General features: G+C 41.4%; 1 long non-coding RNA gene across 1 annotated transcript; it reads left to right on the top strand.

Moving 5' to 3' along the window:
- Positions 1-980: 980 nt before the first annotated feature.
- LOC138152829 (uncharacterized) lies at positions 981-3,262 on the top strand. The gene is made up of 3 exons (XR_011166207.1): positions 981-1,153; positions 2,427-2,504; positions 3,099-3,262. It is a non-coding gene; the product is annotated as an uncharacterized lncRNA (long non-coding RNA).
- The last annotated feature ends 14,615 nt before the right edge of the window (positions 3,263-17,877 follow it).

The raw sequence follows: 17,877 nt of genomic DNA, 5'->3' as shown, positions 1-17,877 counted from the left end.
CAAAGAATCTTAGGACTGGAACATGCTTCGGAGATCACATAGTTTGATCTTTCCTGCCTCCAATTGCTCATGGTTCTTTTCTTGCTTATTTCCCACACATTAATAAGATGTTGGGGCTTTGTTACTTGTCTATATGCAAAAAAAAACCCCAAACCTAATGTAATGTTGATATTAACACTTTTCCAATATTGTTGATAACCAGCAAGATACACTTACTAAGCACAGTCAATTCATCAATTAAAAATAATAATAAAGAATGTGTTTTGTTTTTGAAGTTCTAAGTTATTCTTTGGATCAGAGTCGGTGGGGAATGTGGTGAATAATGATGTGAAAGAAATACTTTCCAAGTGGCAGAGTCACTAACGTTATGTTTTCTTTTTTTTTCCTTTTTTTGCCTTTTAGAGGGCAATTGGGGTTAAGTAACTTGCCCAAGGTTACACAGCTAATTTTTTTTGTGTGAGTGTTAAGTGTCTGAAGCTGGGAACCGAACTCAAGTCCTCCTGACTCTGGGGCCAGCGCTTTACTCACTGCGCCACCTAGCTGCCCCCCCAAACCTTACATTTTCTAAGTAGCACTTTTTACATTCCAATTTCAAATATGTCTGCCAAAATTAAGTGCTTTCTTGTAAAAACAAAAACAAAAACAAAACAAAACAAAAAACGGACTTTGGCGCATGCTCGGATCACTCAAAATAGCATCACTTAGCTGGGAGACACTTAAGACCTACGGCTGGAGGAAACAGCAGGATTAGAGCACGCGCGTTACAGGAGCACTGCACTAATGAGAGGGGAGGCAAGAGGGAGGGGCGAAATCTTCTCTTGGACTGTATCATTCTTTTTATTTTCTGGGGGAGGACGAGTGGCGGACGCACGATTTTTCCGTCTCAGGAGGCTGTCATTCTCCTTGACAACCCCTGCCGCATGTCTGGCTGGTGACTGGGCTCCCCCTCAATCCCATCCCCATGAGCCAGTCCAGTTCTATGGCTCCCTCCGAGGCTTACCATTGGCTAGTTCCGGAGGCTGCGTCCCAGGAGCGCCTCCCGCCGGGGAAAGTGGGGTATGAGCTGCTCCCTGGTTCGGGCACGGTTCTGGGGCCCGACTGCTTTGGATGCGGTTCGTTGCCGCCCTGACTGCGGCTTTCTCCACCGCGTCGGGTAAGGGCCCCCGGCGAGGCGAGGCTTAGTTCATGGTCGGGGTCACGGTCAGGGGAAGCGGGGTGGGGCTTCTCGACTCCCTTCGCTGGCCGGGGTGAGGGGTCGGGAGGGGTCGGTTTAAAGCCAGGTTGCCCAAACGGAGCGGCCGGGCGAGTGCCCTGCCCACCGAGGAAGAAGCTTAGCCTTACACAAGCTTCTTAGCCCCGGAGAAGCGTTGTCACAGCGCAGTCCGGCTCCATCCCCACACGCCCAGCTGTTCGTAGGTGAAGCGGGAGTGAGCATCATCCCTAGGTGACAAGGGAGGCAGCTGCAGCTGCTACCCGGGTGGCGGTGGGACTTGGTTTCCTAATCTGTAAAATAAAGGGGTTATTTTCAGGGGGTTTGGAGGGCCTTCTAGCTAATATATAATAATAACAAAAAATAATGATGTGTAATGTTATATACTATGTAGATAAAGTGTAATACTATATAAATGCTAGTTTTTATGTAGCACTTTTAGGTTTGCAGAGTTCCATATCTACCTTTGAAGTAGGGATGTCTCCCTCGGAATGTTCAAGGAAAGGGTAGATAACCAGGATTATAGTGGTGGATTCCTAGTTGGACTAAGAGGTTGGTCTGGACATAGGCGCGGGGAACCTGTGGCCTTCTGCGTCCTTAAATGTGTCCTTTTGATTGAATCCAAATTTCACAGTTTAATTTGGATTCAGTCAAAAGGCCGCACTTAAGGACCTAGACGGCCATATGTGGCCTTAAGGCTGCAGGTTCCCACCCCTGGTCCCAAGGTCTCTCCCTAACTCTTAATACTATGTGACTTGCCCAAGATCACATAGGAAACGTGTATCAGAGGTAAGAAAAAACAAGTTTTTATACTACAGTTACTTGATTTATCTCCCTTGCTAATGGCTCACATTTATATAGAGGATCTAGAGTTTACTAAGTATTTTCTAGTATAAAAACAAAAAGTCTGCATTGCTGGTTTAATGTCTTTTTCCACTGCCGTAGTGTTTTCACCACCTACACATTGAGAATAGGGACTTAAATTAAAAAACACATCATATATAAGTGGGGTTTCTACAAATGTTCTTGTTTGTGTTGGATTTTAAGTTTGAATAGATGGTAGTTTATGTAGTACAACTTCCTTATTTTACAGATTAGGAAATGTAGTGCAGAGATTTGCCTAAGGCCACTTAGCTACTAAGGAGCTGAACCAGGATGTTATCTGTTACCTGATTCTAAAGCTATTGCTTTTTCTTTCCCCTCATCTTTGTAACAGTTACATGAAAGATATCCTATTAAGCTGTTAGTATTGGAAAGACAAAGTGGATGAAGAATGAATTTTGCAGAAAAACAGGTAAGCCAGGAATGTTGAGGGAGCAAGAGGCCTCAGATGAAGAGCCCAAGTACAGCATTGGTAGGACTAATGGGATGAAAGGGTGTTGGGTGGATTCTTCAGAGAAAGATATGAATAAACAACATTCATCAAACCAGCAGAAGGTTTTGAATGTTTGACATCTGTTGTCAGTCAGCCCATAAATATTTATTAAACACTTGTTATATGCCAGGCACTGTGCTAAACTCTGGTTAAAAAAACCACCCACCCTAATGAGATCACATATCTCTCTGATTGTTAAAGATATACATACACATACATATATGTACACACATGTACATATTCAGGGTTACATAAAAAATCAGGATGTGATTAAAAATGTCAGGATACAGTTGTTTCATATTTGAAAGTAAAATAAAATTTTAATGCAACAAAAAGGTATACATGATTTTGTGATTTTAAATGTTCCCCCTTGCTTATTTTTGCTTTATAAAAGGTAAGTTCTCATATGGGGAAAAAAATTAACTGTAGTTATTTTTACCTCGTCCTGTTATACACATATGTGTGTGAATGCACATACTACTCCACCCATCCTTCCTCTTCTTTTCTCCACAGGCTCTTCCCTTTGTAGGAATCACTCTCTTATGGCTCTGAATTTGGAATTTGGAGACTTGGGCTTGAATCCTATCTCCATGTTTGTCTGTGGACAAGTAACCTGAGCCTCAGTTTCCTTATTTGCAAAATGGAATAAACATATTTGTACTATCTACTTTACAAAATTTTGATTCCAAGAAAGTTGCTTTGTAGAGTTTAAAGCTCTCTATAAATATCAGTCATTACTGTCAACAATTGGCCAAAGGGAGATACAACCCAAGATGTCACAAAACACAAAATCTGCCTTCGAATTCCCCTGTGCACTAAAGGTGTCTTCAGGTGGACGCTGGAAGACTATTTGTCAAACATTATAGAGGGGCTTCATGCCTCAGATGGGATGCTCTAATTGTTTGGTTTAGTCTAGTATTCTCTGTTTTTCTGGTTGGCAACTAGGACTAGGGCAATTACTAAGTAAGGAGAGCTGAGACAAAAGTTGAATAGGCCAATATTTATTCAGTGCTCACTCATGTGGAAAGGGATACTAAGAACAAAGCAATTACAAATGCACCACCAGTAAATATGGTGCAGGCAGAATATGTAAACACTGAGATATAGATTACATAAGAGAAACACATTTACATTTTATATAATTGCTGATGGAGGAGGTTAAACAGGAAGGACTGTTAACAAAAAGAGGCCTAACTGTGGCAAATGAATATAACATGATCCTAGAATATAGATTCAGGTTGATAACTAAGACCCAATGCAGCCTAAAAGGGCCCTTTCCTTTGGCTCTCAGTCCACTGTGGTAAGTGAGAAAGCCTCAGTAGTTGGCTAGTACTTCCTTTAGGTCCTATCTGGTAATGGCATTGGAGGAAAAACACTGGACTTGGAGCCTAGAGGCTTGGATTCTAGTCCTAGCTCTGTTACCTACTGTGTGACCCTGTGTAATTTGGCTAACCTCTCCTGGCCTCAGTTTTCTCATCTGTAAAATGAAGAGTCTGGACTAGGTAATTCCTAAGATCCTTTCCAGCTCTAATATTCTGGCATCCTTCTTGAGCAGAGACAAGGTCTTTAGTTTTTTTGGTATCCAACCTCCTATGAACGTAGAGAATAATACTTTTATTACATTATATACTTGAATTCAACAAATAGAATAGTTAAGTGTATACCACATGCAGGGGACCGTGCTAGGTATTGATGGTGATTCTCTGTTCTCAGGGAACTTAGAGACTCCTAGCTCTGTAACCAGTTCACCTCTTTGAGCCTGCTCCTCATCTATAGTAATAAAAATGTTTATACTACTTACCTCATAGGATGTGAGGAAAATTCTTTGTGAACTCTAAAACCTCTATATCATTGTGAGCTATTAGCAGGGGAGATAAGTAATTGTGGTATAAAATAGAAGATGATCAATACCTGATACATGTTAAGAGAGTGCTATAAATTCAGGTAGCATAAAAAGATCACTACTGATCTGTGGGCTCACAAATTTAAAATTCATGGGATCACAATTTAAGTTTAGGGAAATTAGAAGTCTTTTAGTCCAGTTCTTTATTTTATAATTTCTTCATGATCACAGATTGAAAGCAGCATAGCTGAGATTTGAACCTTAATGCCCTGATTGCAATTTCATTGTTCTTTCTGATATACCACACTAGAGGGGATAAAGAAGGATTCATTGAGAAACAGGCATTTAAACAAACACTTAATATTGAAATGAGCACTTTTTAGGTATTGGCTAGGGATAGGAATAGACTTGAAAGTATTCAGTTGGCTCTTTCCTTTCCAAAACAAGAAAAACAAAGATCATCTGGCCCATCCTCTCTCCTACCGATAAAAATACATTTAACAGCAGCCCCGTTAGCCATGTAGGCATCCATAGAAGATGACTGTGACACATGCTGAAGTAATAACATACTTCAACTTGGGGCAGTTTTCTGTGTTGGAAAGTACTTTGTTATATTTGATTTCAGTTACTCTTGCTATACCTTCAATCCATTTTTTTTTCCTTTTCAAAGGAGATGGAGAATAGCTGATTATCATCTTCCGTGAAATGAGAGTTAGGCTCATAAGGTTCAGAACTGGAAGTGATTCAAGAAAGAATCATGTCAAACACCCTTTGGCAGATGAGGAAATTGAGACCTGGAAATATGAAATATCTCTTGGTGATATGAACTATAACTTAGCCAAAGTCACACAGGTAGTAAATAGTAGTGTTAAGATTTGAACTCGGGTCTTCTGACTCATGCATCATGTTCTTTCCACTGTACAATTTTGTCTTCTTTTCACTTAGTTGATGGCCATATTAGATCTTCACTTTTACAAGTCAAATAATACCACTTTCTTTTCTGTTCCTATATCTTTTTATTATCTTTGTTTCTCTCATCTCATTTCTTTCTCAAATTATCCTAATTCTTACTATGTAGAGCCCTGAACTAGAGTTGGTAGCCTAGTTAGGACTCTGTATCAGTTCTGAAAAAAAACCCTTAGGGGTTTTAAAATGCATCTTATGAATTAATATATATTTATAATCTTGGGCTTTCTTCTTGCACTACCTTGAGGAGGATTCTTGGAAGATCACTCAGCCTTGATCACCTGATCACCATTCAGGCCTGAGATCAGTTGTAAGAGCATTGGAGGAAGGAGTATGGAAGAATGGCAGTGCTTAGTAGAAGGATATTTCATCTCCAAGAGCTCCTGTTAGGCACTCCCCCCCAAAAAAAAAAAAACACAACATAAAAAAACCACCTGGACTTGGATGAGGCCAGAGGAGGCTTTGGAATAGAGGAGTCACTCCTTTTTGCTCTGAACCAGTTTATTTTGTGCAGAAGAGAATATTGTATAATATTACTAGGGCTTTTGACATGGTAAAGTTTTTTCACCTCATCTTTGAGGTTTTGTCTTGAGCCTGGCATATCTTCTGACTCTCCAGTAGCTACCTCTTGTCATCCACATACTTTCTTCTTTTCAGTCTTCTTATTCTTTCCTATCAATACTGGCCTATTTTCTCTATTCCCAAGTGTAACCCCAGTTGGGACAAATTTGAGCAGACATCAGAGAGAGTCGTTCCCTGAAAATTGTTTTGCTGCCTGGGCCCCTTCCGTACTATTCAGCCTTCTTTCTTAGAGTCAAGATGTCAGAAAAGGAAAAAAAACCAAACTCTGTATGAAGCAGAGTGCATTAGACTCGGTTGAATCAAGGTCCCAAGGCATGTACCACCCTTCATGTACCTCCTTGGCTAAGACCAGTTCCCAGAAGCGAGCTGCCACTTATGTTGTCTCCCATGCTTGTTCAGCATCACTGATATCTCTCAGCTCTTTGGCTCTGGTCCTAGGAAGTATGTACCAGACACTGAAATCAGACTGGAGAACATTGAAAAGGAATGGTTGAAGGAAGAAGCTGAGACTCTTTAACTCCAAGAGGAAGAGCTATAAGAAGAAGGAGGACCTCCTAGGCTTTCACAGGATTGCTTTTTGCTCCCACATTGATCAGAAGACCTCATCTTTCTCTGGTCAGAACTAAGCTTGCTTGAATAGTCAAGAAGGAAATTTCATACCATCTGTACCCAGAAGGGAAAATATAACACATCAGTGTGGCACTTCTTAGACACAAATTTTGGAGATAGTTCCTGGGCAACCTGCACCTTATTACAGGTCAGCATTAGCAGAACAAGGTAAAGAGAAGATTTGGCATTAGTACTGTAATGGACACCCGAAATATAACAGGACAGCTAGGCCAATTATTATTTGATAGGAGTGTTTATTAACCGGCCGGGACTGCCTCTCAGATCGAAAGACAGCCCTGAGCTTTCTGTTAGGCAAAATTTTATAGACAGTGTGATTGCTAGCAACAGAATATGTTTCTAAGGCGGGGGTGGGGGGTGCAATGTCTTTAGCACTGTTTCTATTGAAGCGAAGCTTTCTCAGTATTATTCCTATTGAAGCAAAGCCTTCTCAGTATTATTGGGGTAAAGCCTTAGTATTATTTCTACTGAAGCTAAACAGATCTGAATCCGTGGAAATCTGTGGCATGTTTCTAGCAACACAGGTGAAACATTTCTTTACTATTGGAGCCTATTAGGTGGTTTCCAAGGAACCCAGTAGAGGTCCCCTCTAGCATGTTTAAGGGAGCTCTAGTGTATAATTTCTGTTGGGCACTTCACTCCCCCCTTTTTACAGGTTCATAGTTGTATCTTGGACTCAACTGAGTATTTTGAGTATTTCCAGGGGAATATAGGGGATATAGGCAGTGCGGAGGGCAAACAGCTTAACAGCTTGAATCCTTTGTGTAACATAGGTAGTTAGGCAGTTAATAAGGCAGGGGGTCAATAGCAACCCCGGTGACAACAAAGGAAATGGTCCTACAAGGGAAGTTACAAGTGATGTGAGCCAAGGGGACCAATTAAAAAGGGATTGGTACCAAAACATAGATTGTTGATGATGAGCCTCTCTGTCAGCCAAACATTGATGTACAGTAGCCAGAAATTCCCGAAGCACCCTGGAGTGGTTGATATAAAAACAGCAGGTTTCTCCAAGGGCCATACAACGGCCACCTTGCTTGAGAAACAGGAGGTCTAAACCTTGGTGGTTTTTAAGAACCTCTTCAGCCAGGAAATCTAGGGCAGTCTCCAAGTAGGAGATTTGGCTCTCCAAGTCTCGGATATCTGTGTCAACTTGGGAGGTGAGGGCTTCAAAATGACTATTTTCTTGTACTAGGGCCGTGGTTCCCACTGCTGCTGAACCTGCTATGCCTAGACCAACTAAGATAGGGACTAAATGGGGACTGTTCTTTTATAGCGGGCTTGTAGCCCAAAATGTTCATGAGCCCCTTCTCCTGAATAAATGTATATCTGTGGAAGGACATGAACTAAAATGCAGAATTCGGGGGAGTTACCAGCAAGGAGGCATTCCTGTACACAAACAGTTAAGCTTAAGGTACAGGCAAACCAAGCATTTCTAGGGGCTAAGAAAACATTTGGTGAAAATTCCTGTTTGGGGAAAAAAACCTCGACTACCGAAGCACAAAGGTTTTTGTAAGGTGACTGCTGGAGGGCGTAGTCCCTAGATTTAATACGCCAGGCTTGTCCCTGCACATCCCCTGATGTAAGCTTGAGGAAGCCAATGTTACAGCGGGCAGGGAGATGGGTGCCAGTGAGTGTGGGCTTCCAATACTAAATTTCATGATCAGTCAAACCCTTTGACAAATTTAAACCTAGCCCAACAAAATAAGGAGGGGCAGGGTTCAAGCAAAACCAGCAGTCAGAAGTTAGGCTGGGATCTGAGGAATTTAGGAAAGAGAAAACAGTATCAAGAACATGAAAAGTATAAGAGTGGGCATGTAGCCTGGGGTCTACCAAAGAAATCCCTGAACCTGCAGGGGTTATGGCAGAGTGCAGGGTCCCGTGTGGGGCTTCATCAGTGTCTGGAGGTGAGTTGAGGACTGGGTTGGGACCAATGGGAATGAGATCCCTTGGTACTGGAGTGCGTTGAATAGTAAACAAGGCTCTGGGGTCCCTTCCTACAACATAAAATCTAATTCCCCAGGTCCTCCCCATTTTCCAAGTTTGTTTAGTCCAATTTAAAACCCTGATGACAACCGGGTTACCTGATTTAGGGATATTACAATGAAATGAAATGTGGTGGTCATGGTTGCCACCAGAGACCCAGTCAGCAATGGTTACACAATCCCAATTGACAGAGCTATATTTCCCAGTCTCCCCACAATCGGGAGACCCATCCTCAGGGCAGACATATTTTCTGCTCCACAAGCAGCACCATTGGTCCCCGCAAAATACATGCCTGTGTAGGGAAACAACATAAATCTGGGGCTAAGCAGGGTACAGAGATCAAAGAAAAGGGTGGGCTGGCCATGAGTCACGTTTTTTGAAATTAGAGTCCCATCAATTGTCTTAGTAACAGTCCAAGAGTACAAGGTGGGAGTGTAGGGGTTAGGAACAACTAAAGGCAAGGGTGCTACAAGCAGGAACATCACAACAGTCTCTTGATTTTCAGTTGTAAGTCACTGGTGGGTTTTGCCACCCACAGGTCTAGAGAGCTGGGAGGAGTCGTCACTTTGACATGGGAGAGGTGAATCCAGGCTTTCTTTCCGGTCACTTTAACAGCAGATGGGGTAGTCAGTATAACCTGGTATGGGCCAGTCCAACAGGGCTCAAGTGAGGAGTCTCGGGGGTAGTTTGCGGGTGGGCACTCAATCTCCGATATTCACTGAGTGTGCAGGATCTTGGGGTGGCAAACGAGGAGTGGTCTGGTACACTGCCTGAATCGCGTTTTGGACGTCTCAAGGATCCTGGAGGGACTTGAGAAGTAAATCATTAACATAACAATCATATACAGCATTCAACACCCAAAATACAATAGGAAGTGGGGTGCTGAACAGAATCTCAAAAAGAGAAGTGAATTTTACACATATGTATTCAGTTACAAATATTAACACTTGCTTAGATGATAGAATAACTACAAATTCAGATTAAAACAAGTTCTTTTCTGCTTTACAATTTGTTACATCAATTTAGCAAGAAACATGTCTTGCAAATGGAGGTTTTAGTGGGTCTCTTAGAATCACACTAGAGATTTTAAAAATTCCTTCTAAAGGTATTTTCCTTCAAAACAGTTTCAATGATCACTAAACCTTTTTGAAGGAAGTTAATTGAAAACTTTTAAATGATCTTAAGCAGTTTGCATAAACTTTCTGTACATATTTCTAATTCTAGATGAAAAATAATATTAGATTTTCCAATAAGCTAACATAAAAAAGCTCACATCTTTTACAGATTACTTGTTCTGAGCATAGAAACCTGTTACAGAAGGAAAAAGGCAGGCATGTGACATTCCAAATATGCCAGGAGAAAACGTCCTTGGCTCTGTAAATTCAGGTACAGTTACAGATATTCTATCTCATGCAGCATCTGTTCCACCTCATAGCTAGACTCAGGAATAGGTGGGAAACATTCCTTTTCAAAAGGAACCTCATGGGTAAACTGAGCCAGGAGGGATCCCATCCCAGACAGAGGCTAAGACTGTCCCTTCGGCCATTACCAAATGTAGACTTCCACCTGTTAACAGCACAGGATCACATTCCTCTGAGTAGCTAGTGGCATTTCCTCTCAGATGCTCATTTAATGCAGACAACTATACCCAAATTCAGACTCAAAATAAAATTTAGTTATGGTCCCAAGTGCTTTTTACCTTTAACAAAAAGCCTCACCAATCACAGCTTAGAGCCAGTTATAATTACTTCTATTCTCATAGAGCTGTGATAAATAATAAAAATGTATCAGATCTTATAATGTAAGGAATTCCTTTTACCATTCTTCTAAAATATAAAAGCCAATTTATAAAAATCCTTTTTGATCTTTGCAACTTCTTAGCAAGTTAGGTTCATTTAAAACTTCCTTTCTCAGGCTGAATGATTTTTCCTGGAAATAATTTCTAGAGAATTTAACAGTTTTACAACATAAGGAAAAATTTATATGAATTGTAAGCAGGAGAGTCTGCTCTGAATGGGCATAACTAGTCAAACAAATTTTCATACAATAATCAATAAACAATTTTTGGTTTTAACATTAAAACATTAGCCCAAAATAGCTTAGTTAACAGTTTTACAAGTTTTTTTTTTTCTAAATAGCAGATATACATATTTAAAGTGACACTACTGGTCTTACACAATTTTCTCCTCAGGTTTTACAATATACAGTGTAGAAATACAACAATAACATAAACTACAAGATGACATTACATTAATTGCCTTTTCAAATTACATATAAGAATGTATGATAAGAATGATTGATCTTACCAAGTGAAGAGGCTAGTTGGATTCTGACCTCATTTTCTCCTCTCTTTTTCTCATCTCCCCACTTTATAGATGAATTAAGACTCAGGGTTAAATGATTTTTTCTAGATCACACAACCAGTCAGTGCAGGGTTCAGAACACACTTTTTCTCACTGACAAGCTTTTTCTCACTTTTCTGATTTTCTCTTTTTGCTCTATATTCTGGGGTGTTTTCTCCCTGCTCCATTGTTTTCCAGGAGTCCTTAGCAATCTTCTTTAATTCCTTGGCACTGGAACAAGCAAAGTCATCATTTGCAGCAAGGGAGAGATCTCTTAGATAGTACTGAAGTTGGGGCTTCATGGTACAGAGTGAACTCAATATTTCAGGGGGAAACCCTCCATTTTCCAAACTCATCACACTAAAAGCACATTATTAGCTTATACTCTATCAAATAAACCTCTATGAATGCTTAGCTGTAGCAGACCTTGGTTATGGGGTGGTTGATTTGCCTGGAGCATTGAAGAGAGGGTTTGGGGAACTTGAAATAGAAACCTCAGGCTCTGCTTACTTAGAGAGGTGGACTTCAGGGTACCTGGGGGTCTGATGGGAGCTAGATCAAGTACCCTTTTACTAAACTATTAGGCTGTGGAAAGAATATAATTTTAGGCTGAATAGCTCAAATGTAACACACACTTTACTAGCTCAGATGTATCTCAGGCTTAGTATATGGGATAGTGATTAACTTGTATTTGTACCTTTGTTTCACAAGCTTCTTTTCCCTTCTCTAACTATTCCCATGTCATTCAGAAAAAAATTCTATTCCAGGGATTTAACCTTTCAGGTAGGCAGATGACAAGCCCATGTAGCTCTGATGTAGCTACTGTACCTTCCCTCCTTTTTACTTTTTGGAGAAAGTTAACTCAAATTAACTTCCCTGCAGCCCTAGCTCAGTTATAGCCAGGACAACAGGGAGAGAGAAAAAAATCTTAATGGTTCAAACCTCTTACTGTCCCCTTAGCTCTGTCAGAGCTGGATGGCAGGGGAGGGCTCCATAGCCCTAGCTAAGAAGAACTGGGACCACAGGGAAGAGAATCTTAGTGGAATTCTTTTTGACCTTTTACTCAAATAAACTTTTCTTAGGTGTTCATTCCTTTAAAATTTCAGATCTACTCCAGGACTTTAAAAGAAACTGTTTCTCATACAACATATATAATACAACTGTTTACCAGTAACAATCATGGTCTTAATTTTGAACTTTGAAATAAAAACAATTGAATAACCAAGCTGGTGACCTTAAACTTCAGTTTTTGTAGTGCCAAATAGTGATCAGAATGAATTCAGTTACCTAGATCTATATTCCCAATGATGTTGCACAGTTCTCTTTCTGTGACCCAGGAAAGGGTTAAGTGTTAGTCCTATTTCAAAGTGCAGCTTGAAAACCTACTTCTATTTGATCATTGAAGGGACCCCTTTTCCCTTAGACAGATTTTTGGGGAGAAATTTCCCATTCTCTTTCTGTCCATTTGTCTTTCTACTTCAAGAACTTTGGCTGGAGTTCAAGGAGTAGAAGGAAAAGTGGTTTTCTGCCAGCAGCCTTTCTTTAAGAGATTATCATTCTTTCTAGCTCAGGTACAGCATTCTTTTGGCTGCTTGGGTGCATTTGACTTATGGGGTGGCAGATTTAAAAATTTCTTTACACATAACAGACAGAATATACAAAAAAAAAAAAAACGCAGCAGGGCAAAAGGAAGAAGGTCTCCTCTTTTCTACCTGCCAGTATCTCAGAGACAGGATACACACAAAACAACATAACACAGAGACAATGACATCTAGCAACAATCCACAAACAAATAGTTTAAGATAAGTAACACTTTAACACAAAATTCAGAAGATAGGTAAAAAAGGAAAAAAAAAAAAAACAGAAACCCGGCACTCCATCAGCGTCCTGACCTTGGAGGCCTGTAGGCACTGTACCGCCACATCCAGCTTAGCCTCCTACCCTACCTGGGGCAGAGGGACAGAATCTCGGAAATCACCCCCTAGGTACTTTTACAGATGATGAGTACTCACCTGACAGAACACTCTTGGATCGAATTGAAAGAATTTGGATAGGACTCAGGTTCTGGTCCATTCAGGGAAGCAATGCGAGCCTGGGGCCGAGGAATTTCACTCAATGGCCTCCCCTAGGTCAGACTGCTCTCCTGGCCCTCCAGGGAGCCTGGTCCAGCTGTCAGCAGAGAGCCAAAGGCTATCTCAGTGAGAACTCCAATATGTAATGGGCACCCGAGATATAACAGGACAGCTAGGCCAATTATAATTTGATAGGAGTGTTTATTAACCAGCTGTTACTGCCTCTCAGACCGAAAGACAGCCCCGAGCTTTCTGTTAGACATAATTTTATAGACAATGTGATTGCTAGCAACAGAATATGTTTCTAAGGGGGGGGGGGGTGTGCAATGCCTTTAGCGTTGTTTCTATTGAAGGGAAGCTTTCTCAGTATTATGCCTATTGAAGCAAAGCCTTCTCAGTATTATTCTTATTGAGGCAAAGCCTTAGTATTATTTCTACTGAAGAGAAACAGATCTGAATCCGTGGGAATCTGTGGCATGTTTCTAGCAACACAGGTGAAACATTTCTTTACTATTGGAGCCTATTAGGTGGTTTCCAAGGAATCCAGTAGGGGTCCCTTCTAGCAGGATTAAGGGGGCTCTAATGTATAATTTCTGGTGGGCACTTCAGTACCTTCAGTTTTCATCTGGAAAGAACATGTTAGAATAGAATGGATAAAGAAGATGCCTCTCAAGAAGAATAAGATCCTAAGAAAGGAAGTGGAAGAGCCTGGGATATCAATCAGCTAGTAAGGGAAAGAAAAAAGGGAAGGGAGATTGGAAGAGGTATTTTACTCACAGGCTGCCTAGAAGGATACCCTGGAGAGTAAACAGTAAGGGGCAGTGAAACAGAGCAATTCATGGCCCACCCGTAACTGCCTGAGCCCAGGCTTCTTGGGTAACATAGAACAGATCATGAAGGGAGAGGGTTACATCCATATCCCCTGCTTTACCCATTGCTTCAACACATTGTTGGGAAGTTTTCTCCATAACCAACACAGTATCCAGATTGTTATTGAATCAGCCCAGGCCATTTCTGCAACTCAAAGGAAGTCCTGAGGCTATTGTCCTTGATACAGGATCAGGGTAGCCTCCCGTCCTGACAGCCATGTTTGAGAGAGACAGGCCACATGTTAGAATGACTTGTAAAACAGAAACACTACCCCTGTAATTATGCCAAAAAGCATCAGCTTGAAGAATCTAGGGGGACCTAGTCCCCAGGATTTTGGAGCCTTGCAGAAAGCCTAGTGAGGCTCCTCAAGCCCTGTGAGATGGTGGCCTGGGGCCTGTGAGCCAGGTGCTTCCACAGGTGTGCTGTCTGCACATCTTCCTGAAGGTCCGTTTGCAATTTGAGGCTTATGAAAATGGGGAGATCATTTCTGCTGTGCTGTTGTCAGAGAGCCTAGTGCTGCAGCTCTCCGCCACCACTTCCATTTGCTTCCCATAGAAGTGGAGCCTCTATCCACTTCTGCTGGGAAAAGTGTAGTGTCTGGCCAACCCTGGCCCAGCTAGCCACCTTTTGCTTGTCCTTCAGAACCTGTGGCCTTGAAGCCTTTGGATTCAGTCAGAGGGCCGCACTTGAGGACCACATGTGGCCTTGAGGCCACAGATTCGCCACCCCTGCTCTAGAGCCTTCTCTGAAGGCATATTTGAGTCCCCAAGCAGCCCTGTCATCCTAGACCAGAGATCTTCCCTGGGGATGGTGTAATGCCATGCACAGAAGCTTTCCAGAAGAATGCTACTGTGAACAGCCTTTAAGATTCTGATTACTCAGTATAGTAATCACTCTATTTATTCCATAACAAATCAAAGCAAAACATCCACAGGAAATCAAGTACAGCATTCACAATTCACACACCTTCTCACAGAATATCACAATATAATATTCACAACATAGTCTCAAAGTAAAATAGTCACTCTTAAGTTAAGTCAATCAGTAGTCTCAAAGTACACAAAGTCTTCCACTCTTGGGGTAAAGTCTTGATTAACTCAATCAGTCACTTATCAGTAGTCTCAAAGTACATAATCAGAGTCTTCCACTTGTGGGGCAAGGTCTTGATTAACTCAATCAGTCACTTATCAGTAACAATATCTCAAAGTACAATCAGTCTTACTTACTTACTTATTCAGCAAAGTCTTACTAAGTATCATACACAAAACCCCTCCACCCCTTAGGTCACTAGTAAACTATAATTCCACAATTATTCAGTACCCAAAGAGAGGGCTTTTCATCTTGACTTGGGGCCTGTTCTCAGACTCCCTGGATTCCCTTCCATGGTCCCAGATTCTACCTGGATTCACCAGACTGTCACCTGGGTTCAATGGCAGACAGCTCCCAGTTCCTTGACCAGCTCTCTGGGTAGGTCCTGCTCCACACTGAAGTTTACAGGGCCTGGTCCATGTCAGATCCTTCACCATTTCTGCTCCAGGGAATTCAAGTTTCAACCAAGCCACAAACAAACAAAGTCTCAGCATCCCAGTTATGCTTCAGTCATCTTGGTTCCTGGCTCCGGATTCTGGGCTCCTGGTCTCCTGGGCTCCTGGCTCCAGCTCCTGCCTCTGGCCTTCTGCCTCCTGGCCTCCTGGCTCTGGGCTCCCATTTAGAAGAAGCTCCACCACCACAAGTTTTCAGGTCTCAGTTCATTCTTCTGTAGTTGTCTCTACACCAGATCTCAGTCTTAAGGAAATTCTGACTGTGCCTCTCTGGGGCTTTTCTTATATACACAGCATTAGCTTCCTCTTTCAGCCAACCCCTTCCTGTTATATCAGTAACAGGAGACAGGAGTTCATACCTACTGTTCCCCCAATCAGAGGCTTGATCAGTTAAGTACTTGCTACTTTTGCCAACACAAAGGGATCTTCAAATTCAAAATTACATTACCATTACAGATGGAGAGCATTAAACTTTTCAAAGAACAAGGTGGAGAACTTTCCCAACAGTGGCCCACCACCCTTGATCTTTTCCTTTGACTGTGAGCCTGGGGATGGCAGTAATCATTTGGAAGAGAAGGCCTTTCCTAGAGCCTTGGCTTCTTTAGCTTGCCTGAGTGTTAGGGCTTGGAGAGACTAGAGGATGTGGAAACTGTTAATCTATTCTTGCTAATCCAGAGAGCTCAGAGCATTTAGCATTTTAGTCCTATTCCACATACACACCCATTTCTACGCCCTCTGAGAACCTCTGTAGGCAGCAAATTAAAGTATCACCTGATAGGACCTGAAGTCTCTGAGAACCATACCCTTTTCCCTCTGGTGAAGACAGAGCAGGAATTTTGTGCCAATTTGATGAAAATTTGGGATGGCTTTCAGACTCCTAGAAAATCTCCATGCTTAATCAGAAAATTGTCACTTTTCCTTTCAGTTATTTAAAAATTACAATTTCATTATTCATATGTGAGTAAAAATGTTTTTTTTTATTCTTGTGTGATTATTATTCATAAGAGCAGAGTTGACATCTTGCATCATACAGCTTTTCAAGCATATATCTACCAAGCTGTTTCAGCATCATAGAAGATGTTTTTTATAGACAGACAGGCAACAGCAGTGAGGTCCTTTGCATGATAAAAAAATAAGTGTAGATCAGCAAAACATTTCTCAAAATTTCTTTCAAGTCTTCTAGAAAGGATGTTAAAATGTACTAGTTTAAGAGGGAAGGGAAAATATGTAATCCTAACTTAAAAATCTTCAAGGCTGTCTTTTATCCATTAATGTCTTTGTGGACCCAGAGAGTTGTAAAGGATTGTGCTCAGATTGTTGGGGGTAGCTAAGTGGTATGCATTGGGTGCTACTTTCATTCCCACAGTGTCTCCCCCACTAATATGCCCCATAAGGTTCACTCCTTTGTGGTCAGGTGAATCTAATGAGTTCTTACTGTTTCCTGCAAGGAGCAATAGAATGAAATATAGTCCTTGTTATCAGGGAGCTTGTATCATAATGGGGAGGGGCAGAATATGACAAATATAAATAGTACTAAAAACACTAGAAAACACAAAAAAATAGTACCACCAAAAGAGTCCTGCAAAGCAGGGAGAGCAAAGGCTGTCCTTATTTTTACTGATGAGAGAACTGAAGTTAAGAAAAAAAAGACTTACCCTCCCCCCAGAGGAGGGACCCAAGATTTGAACCCAAGGCTCAGTTCCAAATCCAATGCTTTTTTCACTACAACACAATGCATCCTGAAAGGAAAGCATCCAGTAGAGTGAAATAAGACAGCAGGTTAAGGTGATGTTTTATGAAGGCTCCTATTAAAGGGAAAAGGCCTCAACTGGAAGAAGTAATAAAAAAACACATTCACATGTTAATGTGAATTATATTACTCAATTGAGAGAGGCCCTAAAAGGATGGGTCACCATACAGATTAATTTTGATGAGGGAATTAAGGAAAGAAAGAGAAAGTTTGGAATTGCTCAGGAAGACCAGTCTAGATGGGATGCTAAAGTATGAGGCTCTGACAAGTCTGCTGAGATTTGGGCCATACTTCCCCTTAGTTTATAGAAAGAATGCTCCAAAGGTTCTACATTAAAAGGGGAAAAGGAAGGTTCAAAAATGAGGAGGGTTGGTGGTCCAAAGGCCTTGGTCCTTGGCCAGCTTAACCAAGAGGTTATAGAAGATAGCCTTGGGGATGCATATCCCTTTCCTCTTTCATAGATTGCTAAAGCTAAAAAAGACCTGAAGGATCATCCAGTCAATGCTCTCATTTTGCATGTGAAGAAGCAAAGCTAAAGCTGAGAAAGGCGAAGTTATTTCCCCTAGTTCTCGCAATGAACTCAAGTTGGGTTAAAACTAGTAGACACTCAAATCAGAGCCCTTCCTGCCACACTAAATGAGTTCTAATGGGCTGAAGGATGCAGACCTTACCTTTTAAGTCCCTCAATCCATTCTGTTCCCATAGTGTGTCCTCCC

Source organism: Petaurus breviceps, unplaced genomic scaffold, assembly GCF_028583685.1.
Source record: "Petaurus breviceps papuanus isolate PSGF00001 unplaced genomic scaffold, PetGlider_PUasm1.0 90973, whole genome shotgun sequence".
Lineage (NCBI taxonomy): Eukaryota > Metazoa > Chordata > Mammalia > Diprotodontia > Petauridae > Petaurus > Petaurus breviceps.
The sequence above is the reverse complement of the archived record's forward strand: the minus strand, read 5'-3'. Positions and strand labels throughout refer to the sequence as shown.